Source organism: Perca fluviatilis, chromosome 4, assembly GCF_010015445.1.
Source record: "Perca fluviatilis chromosome 4, GENO_Pfluv_1.0, whole genome shotgun sequence".
In the NCBI taxonomy this organism is placed as follows: Eukaryota; Metazoa; Chordata; class Actinopteri; order Perciformes; family Percidae; genus Perca; species Perca fluviatilis.
The window spans coordinates 22,776,707-22,804,456 of record NC_053115.1 but is presented as its reverse complement, the minus strand read 5'-3'; the positions used below and the strand labels follow the sequence as shown (position 1 = coordinate 22,804,456).

General features: G+C 39.4%; 1 long non-coding RNA gene across 3 annotated transcripts in view; it reads right to left on the bottom strand.

The window, feature by feature from the left end:
- The window catches only part of LOC120556826, a 47,916-nt gene that overhangs the window by 19,700 nt on the left and 466 nt on the right, over nucleotides 1-27,750 (bottom strand). For 2 of the 3 annotated variants that reach the window (XR_005638894.1, XR_005638896.1), the window contains exons 1-5: nucleotides 27,574-27,646; nucleotides 25,965-26,127; nucleotides 7,276-7,392; nucleotides 5,608-5,769; nucleotides 4,485-4,571 (exon numbers count right to left, since the gene is read on the bottom strand). This is a non-coding gene — a long non-coding RNA (uncharacterized LOC120556826). Of the gene's footprint in view, nucleotides 1-4,484; nucleotides 4,572-5,607; nucleotides 5,770-7,275; nucleotides 7,393-25,964; nucleotides 26,128-27,573; nucleotides 27,647-27,750 lie in introns of those variants that run through there. The other variant, XR_005638895.1, reaches the window with a different exon arrangement.

Here is a 27,750-nt window from a genome sequence, read left to right as displayed (position 1 = left end):
TTTATTTCGGATCAGAGCAGCAGCTGATTTAACACACTCTTATTAATCTTAGCCTGGCTGTTAGCCTGCTCTGGAGCAGGCTAGCTGCAAAGAATAAATCTCCATGGTTACTTGGCTGGGTTTAATTCAACCTGCTTTTGTGCAACCAAATCAAAGCTAAATTCATCCAGGATAACTTGAATATCCAGGCTTAATCCCTTATCCTGGTTTTGTGCAACAAGCCCCAGGTTGGCGCAGTTTGTTTTTGTTGCCGTTTGTGGAGCCTGAGCTGTCTTCAGAGACCGCGTTTTTTACAGTGTGTTCAGGGGACAGGCAGCTAGCGGATAGTGAGGAGATGTTTGCTGTATGTGACAAAAAATGTTGTAACCTAAAAAACGCGTCACATCACTTAGAGCACCTTTAACAGTGGTGGTTGTGGTTAGTGCATTACACCCTCTTCACCTATCGGAAAACACACACCAATAGGGCTGGGACGGTATGGATTTTTTCTTACCGCGGTTGAAAAGCAAGAAATTCCCGCGGTATCGCAGTAAACTGCAACCCCCTTACGAGAGTAGCGTAAATTAGAGCAAGAATGGTAGGGTGCCTTAAGTGAGTGACATCAGTGCCCGTGTGGTCGCGCAAAGAGAGCGAATGGTAACAAGGAAAAGAGAGAGGAAAAAGAGATAGCAAAGTCGATGTAAAGTGAGTTAAAAGTAGGGTTAGGTACCTTTCGCATCTGAACCAATCCTAGTCCTGATACCGGTACCTGAAATTCGGTTCCCAGTACCCAACGGTACTTTTTTCGTTACTTTCCCTCTGTAATTACAAAAAAATTATTTCAGTTGTAAAAATAATTCCAAACATATTTCCTTAGAACATGATGCAGTCCTTTCAGAAAAATTTTTCTGTGATTGTTGCGGGCAAAAATCCTTGATTATGCGGCACGTTGCGGCACGTTATGCGGCATATTCCATGCAATGGAATTGATGAAAAAGAGAAAAAAAAAGTGATTCCCCCAACACCCTGCATTTCGATGATGGTCACGACGCGTAATTATGTCACTTCATAACGTTCCCATGGCAACAGGGGTAAATGGCTGCTCTTGTGTGAAGTAAACGCAACATTTTTCATCTTTCTGTTAAGATATATGTGACTTTTTTGCAACGAAAATGCGGGGATTATGAAATCATGCAAGCCCCGCATATTTTGTCTGGAAATCGGCAATTTCTGCGGCGAAAGTGCAACGTATTTGAAAAAATGCGGCCCCCGCATAAATATGCGGACTTTGGCTGATTATGCATTGAATTATGCGATTGCATAATCACGTTTTTCTGGAGGGACTGATTATGTTATTTATTTTGAATATTTTACACAAAAATAAATAAAAATAAAACCCCTCCCTCTCTCCTCCCAAACCCATCCCTACAACCTATTAAAGTGAATAATTATTAATTTCTTACTCACTGTAACTTTTGATCTTGTATTTGTATATTATAATATTTTATTTTCGTCATGACCGTTTTTAATTGCTCTTTAATGTTTCATGTAAAGCACTTTGAATTGCCTTGTTGCTGAAAGGTGCTGTAGAAATAAAGATGCCTTGCCTTACAACCTCAGCCTGTCAGTCAGTCCCCAGGGCATAGAAACTACTGTTGTGCCATTAATATCATATCACAGTGAATGGTGTCTGCGCAAAGTTTTGTAAAACTGTAACCACACTTGAAACCACTTAACGGCATTGCCGTGACTCACTGTGACTCCAACAAAACTGCAGAGCTGACGTAGTTTGCTCCGTCCTATGACGTTGCAGACTGCCGTCCGCTGTATAGAGCGTAGGCATACACGCGGATAGCTCAAAATGCGTACAGATAAAACGCCACTTGGCTTTAGGTTCATGCGAAGTCATGATATCACGTTGATAAAATAGTTTACAGACAATGCCGAGTGCAGCCCGTCTAGTAGCTGAGCAGACAGAGAGCAAAGAGGGCGACTTGGCAGTTCGCTAACTTGTTGCTCCCTCTACCAATATAAGCCGCTCTGTTTTAGGATACAAAATGTGCATGCAGGCTGAAATTCAACCGTACCTTTTTATCGGGATAAAGCTATAAACAGAAGGAAACTCCGCTAGCTGCTAGGCTAATGTGCAATGGTAAACACTGCAGCTTGTTAAGCTAGTTAATGTGTCTACTTCAGCTGAGATCAGAGAAATGTCTCCATTACAAGACATTACACAGGTACTCTCGCATATATAGGCCTAATTCTCAACACGAATGGAATGTTATTATGGGTCATGGAACATTGCGCTCCCCAACTCGCGAAAGCTCGGATTTGCTCCATCTTTTGATGATAAGTTTTGTTTAGAAAACCTTGAATGTTTTTTGTGGTGATGGTGGTGACAAGCTCAGACCTGTCACGTGTCCGCGGTAATGCGGTGATGCGGTAACCGTCCCAGCCCTACACACCAATATGTATGATAATTTAAGGAAACCTTGACCAAAAAGACTTTGGCTACAGCTGCATTAATGATGCTTTAACAGCAACATTCAGGGTGTACATCGTCTCGCCTCTCGTTGTGGTTTGCCCTTTAACCTGATGACAATCAGCACCTGATGTAATTAATAAGGTGATTAATTGCTGGATTGATCCATTGATCAATGAAAAGGCTCTTGGGTAGAAATTAAAATCTAAACCCAGTGTAATTACTGGGAATTAGGAGTTTAATTGGATCTTATGGTCAATTTTGGTGAAAATGTGTCTAATTATTTGTAGTATGCTGTGTGAACTTCTTTAGTATTAGTTATTGAAATGAAAGTAATAGCACCAATAATTGAAAAAACTGCAGTGTGAATGAAGTCTTACAAACTTTCATTACATTTTGAATAAAACAATGTAAATCTAATTATTATAAAAAGTGAAGATACAATCACATTAGATGATTTTTAAGTCCAAGCTAGGACTGTTTACTTTGTTGCCTTTTCGTTTATAGTACAACATAACTCCACTGCATAATTGGCTAGGGAACTAAATCATAAGAACCCACAAGTAGCTCAAGTATTGTATTGAGCTTTATCAAAGCTGTCGCACAACCAGGTGAGAGATTGTGGCAGCACAGGAATCAAAACATCCAACTGCAGTCTTTTAGCTTAGCATTATGAACTAGTCTGCACTCGTTGCCATAACCTGCTTTTTGTTGTGTTCACAGCTACAAAAGCTTTGTCAAATTACTCTCTGAGACCTTTGAAATTCCTAATACCTCTGGATTCTTGCTTGATTCATGCACTGTGATAGTGCTGTAATGTTGCAAAATATGATTTTACTGTTTATACCAGGAAACAACGAAACAAGAGGCTACCATAGCCTGGGTTCATTTTGCTTTGCTAGGCTAAGGCTATGTAGTCAAACAGTGCTTTGCAATATTAGTGCTTTGGTTGTCTGATAACAAAGCCAGTGAAAGTAATGCTGTTTCCTGCAGCCGACTTTCACGTCTTAAATGCTTACATGGACCCCTGTCAGAGAGGAAGAATATGAGGGATAACGTGTGTGACGGTGAAGACATGATGAAAAACGCAGGTAGTAAAAACACAAAGGAAAGCACAGGCACTGCTAGAGAAGGAGAGAGAGCTGAAATAAGGTAGTGGTAGTAGAGGCTTGTAGCTTGGGAAGGTGACCCTGAGACACAGGCAGCGCTGTTCATTTAGGCAGGCAGGGAGCAGAGCAGTGACAGCCAGCACCAGAGTAGTGGTGGACCCCTGGAGAGAGGCACTGTAGCAGATGGAATAAGAGAATTTAGATTCAACAATCCCACACCGCACAATGTCACCATGTTGATGCTGTTCTCTTTTTAGAGGTTATGTTGGACTCTAGTACCTGAAGGACTTGGGCCAAAATAATTGAATTCCTCTGACACAGCCTTTTTAAGAGAATACATACACAAACCAAAAAGGGTTTTTATGGTAACGGATGACCGAGAACTGTGTTAAATAAATGATGAGGATACAACTAAAGTATTTTAATTATTGGTTAACCTCTAAATTATGTTATCGATGAATCCATTAATTGTTTAGTCTGACATTTTTTTGAAAATAGTAAAAAGCACCCACACAATTTCCCATAGCCCGAGGTGTAGTCTTCAATTTGCTTTTTCTTTACAAATAGCAAGATATAAAATTTTACAACAACACATAAAACTAGAGGTAGGGTAAGAAAAAAAAGAGTGAGATCAGATTGAGTGTGTTCAGGGTTGGCCAAACTCGTCATTATTGGGTGCTGGACTTGTAATTTGTCCACCTCAGTCTCATTCCCTATTTCAAGGACACACTGGCTGCTGAGAGTGTTGCTGTACCAGCGATGCTCCATTGTGGTTAAACAGCCAGCTGCCTGATGTATTATATCTTCTGATTACCACCCACCACACACACTGATAAGATCCCAGCTGGAATAGGACAGAGGCCAGAGTGCCAGCACTCGGTCTGTATGTCTTTTGTAAACCAGTATCGGCATACCTTTGCATGAGCATGTTTGTCTGGCTACTCAAACAACAGCACGCCTGAATGTATTAGCGAAGACCACCTGACGTCAGCACTTCACATCTGGGTGGTGTTGGGGAAAAAAAGGGAAATACAAAGACACCATTACTCACACACATGCAAACATACAGATGAGCTCACACACACAATCCACATACTCATATCACACACACGCATGAACAAACAAACATAAAACACAGATTCAATTTAAAACACTTCCCTCTTGTCCAATGAGTTTCATGTTCCAAAATAAATAAATTTCTTAGAATTATAAATTTAGATGTATATTTGGTATAGCTTCTTCTGGGCACTGTCCATGCATCCGCACCACCCAGGGCGGTTGTGATTGGTTTAAAGAAATACAAACAAGCCGGAGCGTTTTTTAGACAAGCGATGTAGCCAGACCATACTCCAGCACTGTGTCAGCACTGGCAGTGCGAGACTAATAATCTAATAATACAGGATGAAATAAGAATCAAAAAGTTATCTCAACCTTTCATCACTAGGGTTGCCAATGTTTAGCTCATTACTTGTTGTCTCATCTGTCAATACACAGTGCACTTGTAATAATGATTAACTTAAAAATAGATACAAAGGGAAGACTGGTAGCTTCATTATCAAGTTATTGGAATTAACCAGGTCTCATTGTATCCATCCTGTTTGCTGTTGTTGCGTTTGTTGCAACTATCCAGGCTGTTGAGATTATTTTACTTTATTATCGCTATTGTTGTGCCTTCTCTTTCTGACAGAGCCATTTCTCAACAAGACACTCTCTTCTAATTCATTTTCCTGAAACATAATTTATCTCCCATTTCTCTGCAAATACAGGAACACATTCATATTTTCTCTTCAATAAAAAATAAGGGGAAAGGGACTTTGTTGCCGGAGAATGTCTCCCATCTATTTTTTTTTCTGATGTTCCTGATGATCATCTCTGTATGTAAACTGTCTGAATTTATAATGTGGCACTGACAGATGCAATCATTTTATTGGCCATTTGTCTGATTCAATATTATGCATGTATCTGAGAGTGCTGCCTCTTCTTCTCACTAGCTGTTACAAAACTCCTCCGGGGAAGAAATTACTGTGTAAAACTCACCTCAAATGATGCCTGAAAATAGATGTATAGATGTTTATCCCTCCCTTCAGTCTGATGTTGATATGACACTTGTCTGTCACTTAAAGGTATTATGCCTTTCTTCCCCAAGGGACCATGTGTATATGATAGCTGATCTGCCACTGGTGATGTACACAAAGCTCACTTGAAGAGTAGCAACACACACACACACACACACACACACACACACACAAATTAAGAAAAAAAAAAAAGATTAACATGCAACACAAATGTCAGATGGATTTTTTTTACATTAACAGCCCTAAGCCATTTTTTCCTCATCTCTCCCCTCCTCTCACCTCTTCTTTCCCCTAATCTCACTCCATCTTTCCCTCATCATTCTTTCTGTCTTTCCCCTCATCTCCTGAACCTCCAGAGGGTTCTTCCTGATTCATTATTTCCTGTCAACCTGTGTCTCCTGAGGCACCCATGCACTGGAGCCCCTTCTCTAACTTCACTTGAGCTGTTAAATGGGTACACATCCCCTCTTCTGCAACGGCTGAACCTGTGTGTCAATGCTTTAACTTTTAAACAAGTAACAGGTGCCTTATATTGAATAATATTGAAAAGGTTTGTGCTCTTGACTTCAGGCTTATCCTAAAGTGGTGCCAGGTGCATATAGCATTAACCCCCAAGATGTACTGACGAGCTTCCTATGATTTCAGTGGGAATTAATCTAGACTGTAATGTAATGAGTTTTGAAAGAATAATAAATAATTAATTTAAAGTACCAGGTTTTTTCCCGTAGCTGTTAAATAGTTATACATCAATGTGCCTGTCTAAAGGCCCTCGTAACAACAGCTCCTTGGAAATACATACTGTAACCAAGTTGTGACATAAATGGTGGCTTGTGGAATTTGAGCGTATTTAAAATTGCGTCATTGTCCACGAAAAGGTTTTGTTGGAGTAAATAAGGAATATTACAAGCATAGTGTTGATGCCAGAGTTATGTAAATTATGGTAAGCCAGAAATAGAGCTGGCAGTGCTTGCTAGGCCTATAGGGGATAGAGCGTGTCATATGCTGTACAGATTGTAAAGCCCCTTGGGGAAATTTGTGCTGCTGCCTTGACTTGAGTCATGTCAGTGGTGGTGAAAGGCCAGATACATTTGAAAGTAGGTGTTAAAAATATATAATTTTTTAAATAAGGACCTGGAGTACTAAATGTAAAATAGAACGCAGCATTAAAATGTTGTTGATGTAAAGTTGTTGCCTCTTTCTTACAATATTTGCAAAGCAAGGGTTTGATTGAAAAACACTGATTCCTGAATAACCTGAATAAATGCTTAGAGAAACATAAAGAGGTGCTTCCATACAGGGCATGATGGGTCCCTGAATGGTTTGATGAGTATAAAAATAATGTGAATCATAAGCTGTGGCCGTTGCAGTCACCAGATCTCCTATGGGAGATTTTGGACCACCATGTTGGACAGCACTCTCCCCCACCATCATCTAATCACCAAATGAGAGAATACCTTTTCGGAAGGTGTTCATCTCTCCACTCTTGTGTGCTAAGGAGCATTGACGCCGTTCTGGAGGCCTGTAGTGGCCCAACACTTCACTAATGTTTTTAACCCTGCTGTACTTTTATATGCATGCAGTACAGTATGTGTATGCACAGAAAAACACACACAATAACAAATACCCTTACTCTGCATCTTGTTTTTTGGCCCCTGCTGCTCGCAGGATCCATTGGTTCTCTCAGGGCAGCATCAGTCCACTGTGTCTCTGCCTTTAGCTGGTATTCACATGTCCTCTCTGGAAATCACTTTTTGGGGATGAGGGAAAGAGAGAGAGAGAGAGAGAGAGAACAGATCAAATGTAATTTATCCGGTGTTGGACAGCCAGCCAGTATACATGCTGAAAAGGATCATGAGGCCACAGAGTGGAAGGTCACAACTGCATAAATATTGACACAGCAGTCCTAGACATGATTGGTGTGTGAATAATGGAAGATGTGAGTGTAGTACGTATCTTTTAAAGACTGTGCTACAAGCTGACCCATACTCACCTCCTTTAACAGCTTCTTCTGTATAATTCATAGTACCTTACCTCTCCATTCTTATAATTATTATAAGAACGGAGAGGTAAGGTACTATGAAGTATACAGAAGAAGCTGTTATTGAAGAATATGATGTTAACTTTTCTGCTAATCTGAGTAAACATTATCATATCATAACTGGAGAGGATTTCTATATGGACTGTCACTTTGCTCTAAGGTGTTGTTAACGTGGTTTCTGTGAGTTATGGGCAGGTGCAAAGCAATCTGGCTCCAGGCTGTTGGGGTCAGACACCTTAATGATCTGACCTGAAACCTTGGACTGTCACATTGGCAATGGAGGCAAAAAAACAGCGACGGTGCCAGTTTAAAGTAAGTCAGCGCAGTTTGACAGGTCATCATCACAGTATATAGAAGAGAGATATGTACTGTATTGTATGCTTATCTTGGGAGTGATACGGTACTATGACTGCATATAACGGATTAAAGCAATTACTTTGAATGTGACATTTCCGTCAATGAATTATATAATTTTACCATCAGATTTAATCTGAGTGTAATTCATTTATTCATTACATTAGTGTTCAGTATATTGTAATTTTCCTCAGGGTTGACTGAAACGTAAAAGGTCTGCACAGAGGGCATGGCAATAATATATTGGGGCTCTGATTGGGGTTTTGGTTATCAGACATTTTTATTGTAAAAAGTACTACTAAAAATGACACAAAGGTAACAGTGTTGCATATTTGGGCAGGAAATATATATATAATTTAGCAGCGGATAAGCAGTCAGCCAGCCATTTTTTCTCTAAAAGCTGACAGCATTTCTTTGCTCACTGCAAACTGGAAACCCCAGTCAACTTCTCCTGTTGCTCAGTTTATAGAAAATCAACAGTTTATTAATTTGTTTCTGGTGTTGATGATTGCTATAGTGTAAAACTTGCCCTCACAAGTACTGTTCAACATTTAACTTCTTTATAACCTATGACACCCAAACTCTTTTTATCCCTCCCTGCATCCCACTGTGTCCTAGCAGTCCATTGGCTCTGAAGGTCAGCCTGTCTCTCCTAACATATGACCCTGGCTGACTGTGCTGCTTTTGGGGCAAGAAAAGAACTGCAGGTGTGTGTGAGTGTGCGTGTGCACATACTGAACCTGTGGGTTCTGATGCATGTTTGTAACTTATGTTTTAAAGGACTGTAGAAAGTCGGTTATTATTTCTGGCCCAATTCCCACTCTAGAACACGGAGCTTTTTGCTTTAGCAGTATCCTCAGCCTGCATACCTGGCTTCAGTCCGCATGCAGATATCACAACATGGATTTTATCGATGAATTTAACTTGTTCTGGAATCGTGCGTCTCTTTTCAAAAGAGATGGGATCCATCCCAACAAGTGGGGTAGCCAAATGCAGCCTGCAATTATTCAGTATGAGGACCAGTCTTCTCCACGTGCATCAATGTTTACACAGCACACACCCACCACAACGAAACCCCCTTTCTACTCTCCTGTCTCATCTCCAGTAGCCCCCCCCCCCCACTGTCCTCCCCTGGCATTACTGGCAGTAACAGAATTTTGTGATGGATGAAACCTTAAATATATGATATTAAACCCACTTAGGACTGATCCATTACGATCCTTTAATGCTAAGCTTGCCTTAGATCTCTATCCAACAAGACTTTTATCCTAAATGATGTTATACATGTTATTTAATTTGGACTTTTTTATTTTTGACAGAAACTTGGTTGAAGGTTGGTGACTATAGTCAGCTCATTGGACTTTGCCCCCGAAACTATGAGTCTTTCAGCTCTCCCCTGGTTACTGGTCGTGGTGGTGGCCTTGCTGTTGTTTTTAAAAATCAGCACAAATGCAGCCTCATTACAAGAACTTCTCAAGCTTTGAAGTAAAATGATTGGGGCCACTCCAGTGATGTGTGTGGGCATCTATGGGAAAGTTGAAGGTATGAAGGAAGTTGTTTTGGTGGAACGTGTACGTTCAAAAGTTGTTTTAGTCGTGCAACAGAAAACTCAGATTGGACAGATACAGTAGTCTAGCTAGCGGTCTGGATTGACCCTGCAGAGATCTGAGGACCAGTTAACCATAGTCCTCATAAATCCACCGGAGTTTAAAATTACAGCACAAATTAAGCGGAAGGTACCGGACATCCGGCCGAAAAGAGTGAAATCCGGCGGAATTTCCGGCAGCACCTGAGCAATCCCGGAAGTGGAACATCGTGGATACAGACTAGGGCTCTAATAAAAACCATGAATCAACTGGTGTTCTTTTTAACCTTATATCAAATCACACCAGTGACAAAATGCGGATAATAATACAGATAGAAAAAACAGAAAATGTTCTTGTACGTAAAAAATAGCTATTTTTTCTTAATGCCTTAATTAATTAATTAAGAAACATTTGCATTATTTTATAACAGGCTTACTATCAAACTTCACTCTTTAGTTTTGGTTAAAAACCAGCAATTATAACAAATATTTTACACTTGTGGTAGTAAAGGACAAGGCATTTGGCTACTTTTAAAGTAACTGTGTGAGATACAATGATGGTGTAAATAGTCCAGTTCCCATCAGCCAACATAGCCTCTCTTTAGAGGAAATTGTTGTCCTTGCACAGAAGTGTAGAATTGCCACAAGTGGATGAATTGCATCTTAAAGTAAATTAGCATGGGAGAAGATGACACATTTGTTTGCCTGCCATGCTGCTCTTGTCCCAGAAGACCCGATGCCCAATGAAACAAATAGTTCAGTGAAGTAAAGTGCAGAGACAAACAGAGGCAACAGCAGTCTGCAGGGACAGGGACCCACCAGCCACATCTAAAATCTAAAGAGGATGTAACATACAAACACACCAACAGCTCCATGTTGTTTGTTACATGACAATCATTCAGTCTAGAGCCATTGGTTAAAAAAAAGAAAAAGGTATTGGCAAGTGTTTGGATTAGTTTGAATGGGCATTACTTTTTAAAGCTATACAAATACAGCACAGACATAATACCTTCTACCTGAGTAGGCATGCTGTGTAAGAAAATATCTGAATGATAAAAAATTGCGTGTACTGCTGGACCATGACTGACACACACCTTTCTGTGCCTTTCCTTCCACTTCACCACAGACACATTCATGGAAAGAAACCAAAATATCAGGTACAGGTAAGAAAAAGAAGACTGTAAAGCTCCAAAGTGCAATATGAGGAAAAATGCTTGTTCCACAGAGCACCTGGTGTTAATGAATGAATACACCTTGTTAGCAGCTTTAAGGGTGATGAAAGTATTTTGACTGAAAGATTAATTCCATACAGAAACAAAACATCACACCACAACACCCACCTTTGGTTTATCACTACTGTAGTAAACACTTTATGTATGCGGTCATAAAAGGATGTTAATGTTAGAAAAGCTGACGAGTAGACATGAAGGTACTACAGGTAGGGAAACCCATGTCCTCAGTATCTCTCTGTCAGAGAGATACCTTGTCTTTTTCAATAGTCAGACATGAAGGAGTTACGCAGAGGTGATTACACTTTTCTTAATCTTCCACAATGTTGTGACCAATCATGTTTCTAGATACAATCTGCATTATGCTTTCATATATTTCTTTTCTGGTGTTGGACAACGTAGGTTCTGTCGTTTCCTAACGTTATAGAGACCCCCCAGTACTGATTATCACTTATTTTCCATGAGCGTACGTTGAAAGTCATATCATTAAGTAGTGTTTAAAGGGGTGATAGAATGCAAAACCAAGTTTACCTTGTCATAGTTGAATAACGACAGTTCGATGGCTGAAATGGGCATACAGAGAACCTCAAAGTCCCAAACGGGCAAATCCCAACGAAGCTAATAGTTGACGTCAACTCGGTGGCTGTACCTTAATTGGCTCTGGTCTGTACCTTTGTCACTCCCCAAAATGTACATACAGACCACTGGTCTGAGACCAGCTGGTCTTCTAAAAGTAGGTCACGCAGATCTCACACATATAGTTTAGTTGCGAGCTTTGCACTTCCAGGGGAATTACAAAAAAGAAAGTTTGGAAGTTTTTCAAGGATATTGAAAATGAACCACGGTTGTAAATGCAGTGTTCCAGGCTGTACAGGGAATGCTGACACTTTTCACATTTCATCGCGGGCTGCCGGTCGTCGTGCTCCAGGTAAGCGGTAGTTAGTGGTTCAGTTACCGGGTAACTGCGAGTTTGGCTTGCATGTTCCCTGATATTAATAAATTAAAGTTATGTTTTCATATATATTGCAATGTAAATAATACACTTAACCAGTAGCGGAGTGCCAACCAGAAGAGTCGGGATTTTTCCCCAGTGGGCCAGTAGTGTTTAGAGGCTGCGAGGGATGGTCTGATAATAGTTATATGGGCAGTGTGCTGCTGGAGCTGCTGCTGCTGCTCTCTGTCTGTGTGCTTGTGGGCTTCACTCTCCGCTAAATGTCCCCGCGCTGAGACACTGAACTAGCTACAGCGCAAGTTGTGATTCCTTGTCTGGAAGTGGAGGTTTTTTATGTCCCAAGGGTAACGTTACAACAACACTAGTTGTAATGAAAGTGTTGAAACTTTGCATTGGTGTGTGCTTGACACACTTGAGCATGACTAAACTGTAACTAAAATGTGACTCTGGTGCTTTGTACAGTAACATTAGTTGATGAGTTTAAATGTGTCGGAGCAGAAATTAAGTTTGAAGCCAGCCGGGGATATTTTCTCGGGCCTCGGCTGCTCCAGCCATTCCTGCTCCGGCGGCGCTGCCGCTGTCTCTCCTACCTACACTGGCCCCGCACCCTGTCCCTTCTCCCCTTTCTACCTGCCTGCGCACTGTGACAGTGTTGCCAACTTAGTGACTTTGTCGCTAGATTTAGCGACTTTTCAGACCCCCTTAGTGACTTTTTTTTTACAAAAGCGACTAGCGACAAATCTGGTGACTTTCTGTAGAAAAGACGTCAGTATTGTCGAGCACATGAGGTATTTCTTTCCTGTGGCCGCCAAATCACCTCTCTCTGTGTCTGAGCTGCTGAGGAGCAGCATTGCCTCATTGTAAACCAACCAATCAGCACGCAGCTCATCTAAATATTCATGAGCATACCATATAAGGGAGAAAACCTCTCATTCATTCCAGGGCAATTTCACAGGGTTGCATTAGGGAGCATAGAACAGCACCCGGGCCATTCTCAGCCCAACCAATATTACATACCCTATTAGGAGATTTTAAGGAACAGTGTGAAATACCCTATATAATCGTTCTATCACCCCTTTAAGGGTGATGCCAGAGTAAGGCCATGTTGTCACCTAGATAAAAAGGGTTTATCCTCTGTACATTTTTGGACATCTCAGACTCACACTTACGTAATATGCTGACATTTAGTATGTTATTGCCGCATTACAAAAGTAATGCAATTACAGTAATGTATTGCTTTCTTGCAGTAACGCAGTAATATAATGCATTACTAATAAAATGTCGATAATATTATACCCGTTACAATCTCAGTGAAGCGAGTTACAATGCATTTCAACCGGAAATTAAGGTTGTTTTTTTTTTGTTTTTTTTTAAGAATTCACTAACAGCGTGAAACATTTCGGCACCAGAGAAAAACAATCTGTGAGTAAAAGAGTGACGTTATTTCCTGTTGCTGGAATTTGATGGTTGAGATGACTGCAGAGACTGATTCTATATGTGCAAGATGGACATACTCCCATTATTTTCAGGAGTTATTACACTGCGTTGAAGCGAGGTGCTGTCTCAGTACTGTTCCTGTGGTCAGAGGCAGAAACAGAGACGGTACGCACAACACCTGTATCCCAACAGGTAACGGTACGTCAGTGTGGACACCGGTGTGTCCGAGCAACTGACAGATATAAACTTGTCGGGAATTAAAGTTTAGGCTTGCTACACGTAACTTTTAGCATTACATTTATCAGCAGTGGAAAGTAACGATACTGTGCTTTAATAAAATTGTAAGGTAGCCTACTTGTAACTGAGTATTTCCATTTTCTCCTACTTTATACTTCTACTCCACTACAATTCAGTGTCAATTATTGTACAAGTATTTACTTTACTATTTATTTTATAACTTTAGTTACTTTGCAGATTCAGATTAATAATACAAAAGATTATGAATAAATAAATTATGATGTATTCAATTGGATAAAGACTTTGTTGATCATGTGGTGAAATTCACAAGCTACCAGCCAAGTCATACTTCCGTGGTTATTTTGGTGAAAGTAACTAAAAAGTAACACAAAAGCTTTACAATTCAGAGACAGTAATATTGAAATATATTTAATTACTCTCAAATGACAGTAATTAGTAATCTATAATGTATAACATTTTGGAAGTAACTTGGCCAACACTGGTTGACATTAATCACGGACTACAGCTGAGGCTGACAAGTTTTTAGAGGTATCCTGTCTTAGAAAAGTTGAAGTTACAACTCAGGGATCACCAAAGTCACCAGGAGTTATCCTCTGAGGACCATGAATGTCTGTACCAAATTTGATTGGATGACAAACCATCTAACCATTGTCAAGATAATTTACCCATCATCGTTTGGTCTGTTCAAGTGTGAGACGAACAGACCAAAAGGCTAACTGGGATTATAATAATAATAATAATAATAATAATAATAATAATAATAATAATAATAATAATATAATGAAAATACATTTTATTTGTAAAGCACTTTTCATTGCAAAAAGCAATCCCAAAGTCCTAAAGAGTAAAACAAAATTGAAAACAGGTTTACGTGAATTTCTCTTTAAAAGAAAGGTTTTTAGCCCCTTCTTGAAGGAGTCAGTGGTTTGTGGAGCCCTCAGGTAGTCTGGGAGGGGATTGCCCCATGACTTGCGGCTAAAAACCTTTCTAAATAAATCTAATTAAATATATAGCTATTGCGGCCACATATATTTAACCAGAGGAAACACCCTAAACGTTGATAATATGTGCTCCCAGAGTCCCAATATTCATTTGTAGAATCTGAACTACAAGTAACCACAAATCTGTTTCCCTCAGGCTTGATTTGACAGTGCATCTCTCAGAATCTGTCTGTAGAGGCCCGGTATATTCTCTAAAGGGTATTTGTTGATCAATGGCAACATTCTATCATTCAACAATACAAATGATTTACCTGAACACAAAGACTTGAAAGAATATAGTCAATCTTTATCAATCGTTTCCTGTCACTCTTCTTTTTCTTAAAGAGCTGTATCTACTGCCACCACTTAAAATATTACAAATAGATATTCAAATTTCAAAAAAAGTAAAACAGATAAGGTTCATGAATGCAACTATTTAAATAGAATAGAGGCTTCGTTAAAAAAAAGTAAGTCTAGAAACACCTGCAGAAAGGGAAACTGAAAAAATCTTCTCACAGCACTAAACCACCTAAAAACTAAAAAGAGGATTAATGGTCAGTGTCTCATCAATACCATTGCTAACTGAAAAAGAAAAAAAAAATGGGGCATTTTGCAACTGGACAGTAATGTTTACTGATTTTCAGCTGTCCCAACTTTTCACTGGTTTGAATGACTCTGTTTTGTAAGAAGGTATCATGGTAGTTTTCCAGAACTTTTCTCAAGAGGGCGAAAACTGCTTACGCTCTATTGATTTCTCTTTTTTTTTATTCCCCTCTCCCATTCTGCAGACTCTTCACTTTTTTTCTGCCCATCTGTAAGTCCTGCATTTCCTGCCAATAGATAACAGTTATATGCACAGTTATTAGTAGCGACTTAATAATCAATAGAGCTAATATAAAATGGTAAAAAAAACAAGAAGCCTGATACCCCAAAATACATTAGCATAAGTGGGTTTGAACGCAGAAGCCACCAGGATGAGTATTAAATGAGATGGCGGGTGGGAGACATGGAAATGAGTGTGGTGTAGCTGGTGGCATTACCACCTCCACTGCCACCTGTCAACACATACTGTACACACACACACACACACTAACATGTACACAATTACATGACACAGAGAGAGAGAGGGAGAAATCGAGAGGAAAACAATTGCTAACACATACATACATACACACACCAGTCAAACCACACTGCCTCGCTACCAGTTACTTTACACACAGAGCCACTAGTTTGTGTCTGGCCCATCTGCTGAGAGGACAGCAAAATGAGTCCCTGCAAAAGAGAGGAGAGGAGGATGAGATGAAAGAATATACTGTGAGTATGTGTTACGCTGGTAACTGTCACTTTTGAAAAAGCATAACGCATTCTAACTGAATATAACAGAAAGCTGATAAACATGCACATAAACAGCCTTTTGTGTTTATATCTCACGGGTACGCATTTATGCTCGCAGAACATTATGGTAGTGCAGAAGCATATGAAATATATAAGCACATTCTACATGGATGCAGTTCGCCATTTGAATAGAGACATCTGCAGCAACAAACACATCCACACAAACAGAAAAACTGATGTGTGACTGAAAACAACAAGTAGCACCAGGAAACCAGAGGCATCCGTTTTCCATGAAACTTATATTTACGACTGAGAAGAATATCAAAACATCATACAACAACTACAAGATGGAGGCATTGATTACAAGTGGAAAAAACAAGCTGAAATGATGGCAAGTATTTTGATAATCGAATAATACATCGATTTTTAGCTGGAGGACGCAAGACATTTTAGGATTTCACCTTGGACTCATGGAAACAGAAGGACATTTTTTCACTGTTTTGAATAATACATAAAATACTGTAAAACGTGCTATAATATTTCACCAGCGATAAAGTCATGCTACCTAGAAAACTAAATAATGCGAGTATGATGAATTGGAAAGGAATGGGCATATTGCTTTATGGGCCTTTATTTTTTGCAGAGCACGCTCTATTTCCTTTCTTTCTTCACAGTGTTTGAACTTGTTTAAACTTTGGAGCGTATGTGCAGTCTCTCAAAACAAAAAAATGGAGTGCCGGGTACACGGGAAATGTTTGCACTGAGAGGGTGAGAGGGTAAAGGGGGATACAGAAATAGAGTTGTTTGTGAGTTTATTTTGAGCTCCATTACCCCTATTACAGATGAGTATCTGCTCTCCACCCTCTTCTAAACGCTGAGGATGCAGGTGGCCCACTGAGGAATGAACCTATAAATCTCTCCCTGGCAATCTACCTATCTGTCTGCCCATTTATTCATCAGCTCATCTGATGACAATCTACCCTGTCCATTGCACTATTCTTCTGCCTCTCCTCCATCTTTCAGATAATCGGTCCATCAACACATCCATTTGGGCACCCATCCAGCAATTCATCTACCCATCCATTTATCTCCCCATCATTCATCCGTTTGTCTATCATCTATCCATCCATCCATCTATCCATCCATCCTAACACACGCTTGCTTCTATCAGTTTCCAGCGGCTCCATCAAGACTCCAGCATCTCAGTTGTATAAAGTGCCTGAAAAGAATACAACCAGCTGTATGTTAGACTTCAGAACAGAGAAACAGAGGAGCTTTTCAATCAATAGACAGCTGTAACCACTCTTGTGACTCGATAGTTCTAGGAAAATGAAAAATACAGCAACAGGGGAAAACAATTAAAAACACTAATAGAAAACAATGTACAGACACTGTTCGAAGGCGTTGATTACCAAGACTTCGTCAATTACCAATTCACAGATATATCCTGTAATTGAAATGGATTAGTGTTCAATGGTTATTCTCCTGTGCTATGTACAGTAAGGCAGTTGTGTAACACTCTAGTAGGCACAGATTAAAAGAATAGTTTGAAATTTGGGGAAATATGCTTATTTTTTTCCATAGAGCTAGATGAGAAGATTGATACCACACTAATGTCTGTAGCTTAGCACAAATACTGGAAACAGGGGGAAACAGCTAGCCTGGCTGGTAGGTTAAAGTCCGCCTACCAGCACCTCTAAAGCTAAATAATTAATATGTTGTATCTTATTTAATCCATGCAAAAACAAAGTGAACAACAATTTGGAATTTTCTATATAGTTACTAATGTAACTATTTTACTAGTTACTAATGTAACTATAGAACTATGACAAACCATGAACATAAATGGTAAACCAGATGCAGAAAAATGACATAGCATAAATGAAGAGCATAATCTAGGGGTGGGTGAATCAATATTATAATTAATCACTTTACAATGTTATCATATCACGACTATATAATCTTAATACATTATTGTTTTGCAAAATATTGGGGTTAAATCAATAAGATGAAACAAATTGAGGTTAAAAACTAATTGGTTTGTAAATATTTTTTTACATATATTGAATAATAAAAATAATTTCCCCCTGGGATTATTAAAGTATTTCTGATTCTGATTCTGAATTGCTCTCTCTGATGTGGTGCTTAACAGTGGAGCACCTTTCAGTGCACTGAATACCAATTTATGTCATACAGTGACATATATCAATATTAGATACTCTGTTTTCCTATCAATGTCAGGATACTGACTTAAACCCATCCTCCGTCGTAGCAAAATCTTATCTTTATTATATACAACTTTTTTACATGCAGATGACTCTTTTGCAGATGACTCTTTTGCCTTATAATGTTCTCCTGTTTTGACGTGGTGGTTTAGCTTTATTCATATAGGCCACCTAGCAAGCGATTGACACTTTCTTTTGTATACTGCCCTGGACCTTAATTTGACACCATATTGGTTGAATGCCAATTATCGGCATTAACATTTGTCAGCTAAAAAAGAGATCTGGCAATCTGGCAGTAATGAAAATTGATACTGAAAATACTTTAACTTGTTCGGTAAACCAACGAGGTAAGTAGTGGCTCTGTATTGACATCACCTCAGGGGAATAAGAACTGAATATCTGTTATTTGCAAGGTTTAGTATTTTGGACAATCAACGAATTATTGAGTACTTCCTCTGTTTATGGTGGAACATCTGCAATTGGCTGCGAAGGTGAACCTCGATATTAGGAAGAGGAGAAACAAATCCAGAGGGAAGAGCTTAGCTGAACATGTCATTCTCTGACACCCCTGCAGGCCAACAATTACCAAGCAAGCGGCAATCACCATTTCATCAATGTTCACTGCACGGCCTCTCCCCCTCTCGCTTTTATTCATGTGTGCTTCCTTTTTAGTTTTGTTTTCCCTCCTCAATTTCTCATTTTAATTTCATCACTCCTCTCCCTCTCTGAGCACTTCTCTCCTTCCCTTGGTTGACTGTGGTGGATTCATCTGTTTATCCGCCTCTGTATGCGCTGAAGAATGTTGATTTGAGTGAACAATAAAACCCCATTGTGTATGATTGTGTACGTCTGCGAGTGTGTGTTGGTGTTTGTTTGCATGTATGTGCAGCCACCTCAGGGCGACCTGATGCACCCTGGTGGCAGATGAGGAGAGGTTGGTGTCCGGCGGCACCGCTGTTATGGGATAATGGAGGATGTATCACTTGTTTCTCTCATTTCAGGTCTCTGTCTTTCTCTCTCACACACCTCTTAATGGTCTCTTTTCTCACGCACACGCACACACACACAGACACACACACAGACACACACACACACACACACGTGTTCCCCTTCCCTCCCTCTCTGAGAGGCTTCACTCACAACCTTATCGACTTAAACCAGCTCTGACAGTGCTGGCCCCGCTCACACACACCTTGTCTCGGGGGCACACCACATTATGAAACAATTACTCCCTTAATTGACAGTTAATTAATCTAAAGTCAATTTGACCTTGCCAGCCTAACCTTGAGAGATTGAGAGCAGTGGTAGTCATGACACTGAGGCAAATAACTGGGTAGATGGAGGGATAGAGGAGAGCAGAAGAAGAAGCGGAGAGAGATGGAGGGAAATGATAGACTAAGTCGACTTATCTCCACACCAGCGGAGAAATCACTTGCAGTATCTCGCTGTCTGAGTGAAGATAGTGTGTGATATGTTTCTGTGTGTTGTGGCTTGCTTGTGTGTGTGTGTGTGTGTGTGTGTGTGTGTGTGTGTGTGTATCATTACACATTATCTGACAATTGCCAGCTCATTCTGCTGAGTTGATCATTTAGGTGTTAATTATGCCTCTCATTTGCAACGCATAGGTGTTCATTCTCTCAGGAAACCACCTTTAAGTCAAGTTGAAATAAAGTTATGTCAGCAATAATCATCCGATCATCTGTGTGTGTGTTGTGTGTGTGTGTGTGTGTGTGTGTGTGTGTGTGTGTGTGTGCGTGTGCGTGTGCGTGTGTTTAAACTTTGGTTTGATGGCCAATCAATAGAGGAAGTGATCAATCAGGCAACAATATTGATCATATTTGAAAGCATATTTATTCACAACGTGTCAGACAGACATTAGACGGGAAAAAGTATGTCCAGAGAAAACATAGATCTATTTAGGCAGCAAACAAAGCCATACAAGTCTAGTATGTCACTCATCACTCGTCACTCGACCACAGTAACTTTCCCCCGGAACTACCTTTTTTCGACCGCAGGGACCAGGATTTAAATTTAATTCTGGGGACATTTTCCAGGACCTTTTTATCCCCTAAAAAGTCCCTGACTGCAGAGACGTTGGCTGTGAACTTGTGCAAACGAAGAGAGAAAAAGAGAGAGAGAGCGGAGGAACGGAGCTGTGAATGAGAGAAATAAAAATATTCTCTGATTGTTTCACAGCGGCGTTCTAAAGTACAAATAAATAACCATCAAACACTCAAGAGATGACTACTCTAGTATCGATTTATGACCATTTTAGGACAATGGGGAACATTTCTTATTGTTTAATGAAGCTCAGCGTAAATTCTTAAAGGAAGACTTCATATACCTTTTCCATCACTCATAATGATCAGCTGTTTCATGGTACGTCACTTGTCAGTAGCAATCAGATCCAGCTGTGTCGTTGTTAGTTAAACCAATCAGGGTCGGCCATTTGTCACGAGCCTATCACAGCATGACATCCTGCTTTAAATCTGCTCTCTCTTCCGCGGTTGGCAGTTGTTGTTTCAGGAAATAGAGTGCGTCCCGCCTCCTCCCCTTCTGCCACCGGTGGTCACGCCCTCGGACTTGGGTTTCGTCTGCGCTTGGCTGTCGATGGTTCCTCTGCTCGTTCACCACCACCAGTGTCTGGACTCCATCGGGTGATATGTTTGGGTTTCCTTAACCCTTTAGGACATTTGGTTTCGATGGAGTCCAATCTCCAGAGACTTGTACATTTACATGTTTGTCTGTACAATAAATATGTTCATAATTGCAAGGAAGTCTCTCCTGATTGAAATAACATTAAAGTTATTCTTTGCTGTCGGCTTCACAACTCATTTTAAAAAAGAGAAATTTTCACGCAAGCCAGCGGCCACACTGAACTGCCTGCTGCAGATGTGTGTCTCGGGCGAGCAAGAGAGAGAGAGAGAGAGAGAGAGAGAGAGAGAGAGAGAGAGAGAGAGGGAGAGCGCAGCAGTGCTGTCAATGAGAGAAATAAAACCTTGTTTTCTGAGTTTTTTTTTTTTCAAGTGTTTTTAGATGAAACGGGCGTAGGGCTGCAGCTATTGATTCTTTTTGTAATCGATTAATCTAGCACTTTATCGATCGATTAATCGGATAATTTTTTTTTTTGCGTTTTTAAACAACCAAAACTAGGGAAAAAAGCAACATTTTCGGAAAAAAGCAACATTTGTATTGCCTCATTGCTTACAATATCATCTCTCAAAAAACTAAACATATTAAGTGCATTTAAGTGCCATATTACATTGTTTTTAAAGATTTTTTTTTTTCAAATGATATCAACCTCAAACTAAGGCATACATTAAACATACACAAACATTACATTAAGTTGTGCAACTTAACTTTCAGAACTACAAGTTTCAACCTGAGACTGATCTTTATATACAGTAGGCCTATATGTAAATATTAGTTAAACTCAACCTATTTTCATTTATATATTTGATCATAATGTCACACAGCTCTGTTACACTTATGCTATTAGATCGTTGATCAGCTGTTTCTCCGTGGAGAGAGAGAGAGAGAGAGAGAGAGATGCACAACAATCAGCTGTTTTTCCGAAGGGATAGTCAACTCTTTAGATCAGATCGTGGTCACCACTGCGTATTTTCTTGTCTTTGATTTTGGTAGTTGTTGTGTTTGGTGTAGTTTCATCGTCCATACGACTCTGTGATTTACTTTTGTCGGGTCCGCTTCGTGGAATGGAGGATTAAGTTAGACTCCGTGTTTTCTGTTGAGATGCTAAAGCACTGACTTCGTGCTATTATTGTGGTAAGCTAGTTTGATTTTGCAGTAGACATACTGTACAGAGTTTTAGTTTTAATTACGTTTGAACTGATTCCAAACTTTGGACACTTTCTGTCGTTTTCTCCAGCCTGTCTCTGCCTCGCTATTTACGCTCTGGCATGTGTCGCCAGCAGACTGAGCCGCGTCTGGTGTGCGACAGTAATAATGCTCCGTGCAGAAACACCGTCCGTCAGCGATACAACGTTGGTAACATTGATTTAACGAAGCTTCGAGGCAAGTCATTTTGCATCGAGGATTTTTTGTAATCGAATTATTCGAGTTATTCGAGGAATCGTTTCAGGCACTAAATGTAGGTTGCAGAGTGCGTTTATCCTCGTGACCACAAGCAGCCTGTCATGTTGCTTTATCAGCGGTCTAAAATTGGCCTAATCTTCACAGGTTTTAGAACGTGGTGGAAAAGATGACAACAATGGGTTGAAGGAACCTTCTAGGTCCTTTAAAAAAGTTCTGGGGACTCAATCGACCACAGAACCTTGTGTCGAAACGCGACTATAGTTTCAAGTCATGGTTCCTAGTAGTTATACATACATTTTAAGTAAGACTTATTACCTGGTGCTAGGTAACAAGTCTTACTTAAAATGTATGTCTGGGTTCTCCATATATGGACATGTTAACATCTTGACATCTGGCCTCTCCAGCTAGACTGAGAGAACCTTCTAGTCCCTTCATACATTCTCAATAGAGAAGAAATGCAGGCATAGTGTCCTAAAGTTACTCAAGCTTATAAAAGACGCATAACAGATTCAAAAGTGAGAATGGCGTTATTATGAAAAAAAAACATATTAGATAGGATTATTTAATATCATGGTACAAAAAGCATCCTATCAGAAGGTCTCTTCTGCACTAAATCCAACCTACAATCAAACACAGAGGCAGGTGACATTCAGCGATGAATGTACTCAATGGATTAAGAAGATGGTGGGAGATATAGTACATAAGACAATATCTGCATTGTTACATAGATTGTAAACTGACTAATGTGTTTATCAGGTACACCTGTAATGCAATCCTATCAAGTAGCCATGTTTGTGAAGCTTATAATATTATTTTTTTGTTCCCGCTGTGTCAGAGAGGTGTTGTTTAATTGTTATTTTTAAAGCTGTAATTGGTGGTGGTATTGTAACGGACTGCATAATATTAAAATATGTTTCTAAAATTCTCTCTGCTCCTATTTACATACAGTACATGAGAGGAATGAATCAGTATCTGTAGTGTTAGTGAACATTATAAGCTTCACAACGCTGATTTTTAACTCATTACTCTACTCATTACATTACTGTAGCGCAACACAGCAAGAGCCTGGCATATAGCTCATAAAGGGCTTAAACACACCTTCAACTCACAACACAACAGTAACAGTAACATCAATGTGTTACATTAGCTCAGTTACAGCCAAATTTGATTATATTATGACATTACTTTGTAAGGAGTAACCCCCGAACACTGGATATCATATGTGTTTAAAAGCATGCAAGGACATTTTTTACTTATTACTTATTGTATATCAAGAAAAGAATTCTTCACAATTTGTGAAATATTTGTTCTCTTAAAGAGTCATCTACATTTTGGAACAAAATGTATGCAGGGTTGAGGAGTGACTAGTTACGTGTAATGAAATTATTTTATTAAATTACAAAATTTAATTTTTAAAAGGAATTAAAAGGAAATTGCTTTGCATTGATAAAGTAATCCAAATAAAGTCATCCAAACCACATTTATAGTGGGTAACTTATAACAGTAAGCAATTACATTTCCAAAGTAACCTTCCTAACACTGAATATATGTGAGATTCAACACATTATTTCTGTTGTGTGACTGTGTGGAATTTCTTTGAATTTCCATGAATTTAATTCCACTTCCTGTCATTCAAATTCAAATTCAACTTCCTGTGGGGCGGAGTCAATTAAATTCAAATTCCAATTCATGAACTGAATGGAGGCCAATTCTGAAATTCTGAATTTTGCACAAGCCTGCTTCTGATAAGCCAGGTGCAAAAACTGATTTAAACTGGCATTCTCTACCTCCCATGCATTCTCAGACTTAGACGGGCCGATCAGGGCTGTTAAATTTACCCCCTCCACATTGCTGTCAGCTTGGGAGAGGGTTAATAAGCAAGTGATTCTCCAAGACTCTTTGTTGATTATCTCAGACTCTCATGATGAACTGAACCTTCTTTGGGCAAAGAATAAACACTTAAAAGACTTTGTTGACCGAATCTTTATCTCAGATATCACCCTATGTTGTAGAATTTCCACCACAGGAGCAAATGTAACCACGTGTTGTTGCACCAGCTTGTGTGTGTTCTATCAAATATATTAGCATAATACTGCATTTGTATTAAAAACGCACTCAGCATTAATAATGTCAAGCAATTCCAGAATCACAATGACAAAAGCAATTCTTTATCCAGCTTCAACTTTACATCGTCATAGCTGTCAAGTTAAAAGTTCAACCAAACAGCAGTCTACACTCATGAAAACAATATCAGGGCCGACCTCAACACGAAGACCCCTATTTACGTTTAGACCCTTCTCTTCCCAAACGCTTACACATGTTCTGTATCAAAATCTATGGCTTGCTGGATAAATTTGTCTCCACTTTGTGTTTCTTTGACAAGACAGAGCTCCGGCTTCATGGCCGACTGAATTTGTGTGATTAAAGACGACAAGCAAAACCATCTGCTTGTCACATCCATCTGTCATCGCCCAGCATTCGCCATCAGCTGCACATCACTCAAAACAACAGCAAGTCGTGGAAAGAGAGAGAAAAAAGAGAGGGGGCATACGCCGCAATGCCTCAGAAAGAGAGAGAAGAGAGGAGGGAGGAGAAGAAAAAGGAAGGAGGGCTTAAGAGACCAGAAGGGTCAAGAATGAGAGTCAGAGGATGTGAGTGAAAGTAAATGAGCAACGGTGAAGAGACAGAGTGCAGGGGTGATGGAGAGAGAGATGAACACAGCAAGAAAAAGAAAAAGACAGATGGGAGATTTTCTGCTGTTTTCTGCTGCCCCTCTCCGTGCCAACCTGTGGCTGTGCCCTGTTGTGCCCAAAGACTTTCTTTTAGTTACAGTGCCCTAGCTCCCACCAGCCAATGATCCAATCTCACCAGAGTTTTTATCCCCTCTGCTTCCCCTACTTGCCATCCTCTCTTCTTCACTAGTGTGTTTTTACACAAAATACTAAAAGCAAGTAGACAGCTATCACTCCTTTTACAACAATACCAAAAATGACTCACCTGACCACACAGTCCTGAGTGTACCATAGAAGGACAGGACGGCTAGTGGTAATCTATAGATTTTTATTGTCAAAAAATGAAAAGTGTGAAAAAGTCTAAAACCAATCATTTATTCTGGCACTGTAACAAATGCATTATTTCCTCCTGTAACATCAATGCATTATTTCCTCCTTTAACACCAGAAAAACCTAAAGCCACAGAACCAGCTCTACCATGACTCTGCATTTCTTAGCAAGCTTAGTCAAAAGTGTATAAAATAAGGTTGTTGTTTTAGTGTATCTCTGCTTGCTTTCCAGGATTTCTTAGTTTCATTCATTCTCCTTTTCCTCTACCTTCTTTGTCTTTTTCTCTCCTCTCACCTTAACTATGTCCTCTTATCCTCAGATAAAAACACAGTCAGCGAAGGGGCCTTTGGGAGTTTGTGGGAAAACCAGCCCTCATCTTTCATCTTCCCATCCTAGCCTCTCTCCCTCTCCTATTCCTCCTCTTCTCTCTCTCCCCCAGCCACTTTCTCTCCATCTTTCTCGCTCTTCCTCCCACCAACTATCTCTAGGTTTATCGATTTAGCGTAGGCTGTGATTGAGTCTCACTGGGAGTAATGCAGGCCCTAAGGCGTCTTCTGAATGGAGAGCATCATGAGTTATGGACTAACTATAGTCACTCTTCCACAACACCTGAATCACAGGCGGACATGATACACACACACACACACACACACACACACACACACACACACACACACACACACACAAATGATCTGATGATTATTGCTGACATAACTTTATTTCAACTGACTTAAAGGTGTCATTTTATAACCTCTTGTGCTTTGGCTTTTGTTTGTTTGCAATTTGAAAAAAATAAACCTTTACTCACCATCAAAATAGAAGAAGACGGAGGGTCGGTGCGGAACCATCTTAGGATAATATCCTTTCAGTCATTAGTGCCCTTTGTTGCAATTAAGGTTCCTCTTAAAGCTCAGCAGCAGTAAGCAGGCGGTTCTTGTGTGAGGCATTGGTCCATGTTCAGTGAAAATAATCTACAAGGCGAAAAAGACAGTGGTCTTAAGTAATTTACAGTACTGAAAGTACATTTAGTCAAGAATTGTACTGATGTACAACTTTAAGGTACTTTACTTTCCGATTAACACTAATTTATACTGTACTTCTACTCAACTGCATTTTCAGAGGAAATATTGTACTTTTTACTCCATTACAGTACATGTACAGTACAAGTGTAATACAGTTGCTACATTATACTACCTACATCAGATTAAAATGTTTATCCAAAGCACACAATAACCTTTTAAAATAGCATTTAGCCTACTGTTCCAGCTTAAACTGCCCAACAATATATAAAGTAAGTAATAGTACAGTACTGTAATTCCATTTAAACCAATAAACATTAACATCCTCTTCACAATAACATTTCAATCATAATAATAATCCACTACAAATATAACATAATAATATGACACTCTGAGGGGGTGCAAAATAAGTACTTTTGATACTTTTATATTTTGTATAGGCCTAGCTGAAACAACGAATCAATTAGTCGACTAACTATTTAGAAAACTACTTTTGACAATCAATTAATCGTTTAAGATATTTGTTAATCAAAGATGCCAAAACTTCACTGGTTACATCTTCTCAAATGTGATTATTTGCGTTTCTTCTTTATTTTTATTTCTTAGTGTTCTATATAGAATACTAAACTGAATATATCTGGGTGTTAAACTTGTTGGTTGAACCAAAAGCAGTTCCCGTTGTTTCTGCTTGATGTTAGCTCTTGATGTCTGACTGTGGAAAAAGTGTAGGCATAACAATTTCTAGCTTCAGCCAACACCTGTTTCAGAATGCTGAATTTTTTTTTATCTTGAAATAAATGTCAATTCCAATGTGGGTGCCTCAACTTGGACTATAATGCTGATAATATTGTTATTGGTTTGTTTTTTTAGTGTTGTCTGACGTTCAATGGACCAATTAAGCAATAATCAAGAAACAAATCGACAGATGAATTAATAATGAAAATATGTTAGTTGCAGCCTTTTATATATGTCAATGGTTGCAGCTAGCTAGCCAGCAAATATTTTGCTGATAATACTACTGTAGCTAGCTAGCTACTTTTTGAATTCATAACTTTAACAAAAAGATGGATCATCATGACGGTTTACAAAACTATGCTAAGTAACGTTAAATGGTCTAAATACTTCTACCTTCACTCTGAAAACAGAGGCGTTTCTCGATACCAAGTATAACGTTACGAAAAGTAGGATGCACTTAAAGTCAGAATGCGGTGACAGCTAGCTAGCTAACGTTAGCTAGCTAGCGCTAGTTTGGTACGAGGCAGTCAGTGGCAGGAAAAACGATATATATATATATATATATATATATATATATATATATATATATATATATGCAAACGGTTAGGAAACTATGGATATGTTCCTAACAGTTTGCATTACTGTTACAATATAACTGTTTACCTTGGATAAACAGGACTGGTTAACGCGGTTCATGTCAGTCCCCAACATCACCCGGGCAACAACAGAGGCAGTCTGTACCCCACTAACACAGAACGTTTAGGGAACGTTGGGGAACGTGGTTCTCTAAAGGTTAGTTCGAACCAAACTTATATACTGTCTATGGAACCAAACCAAAAA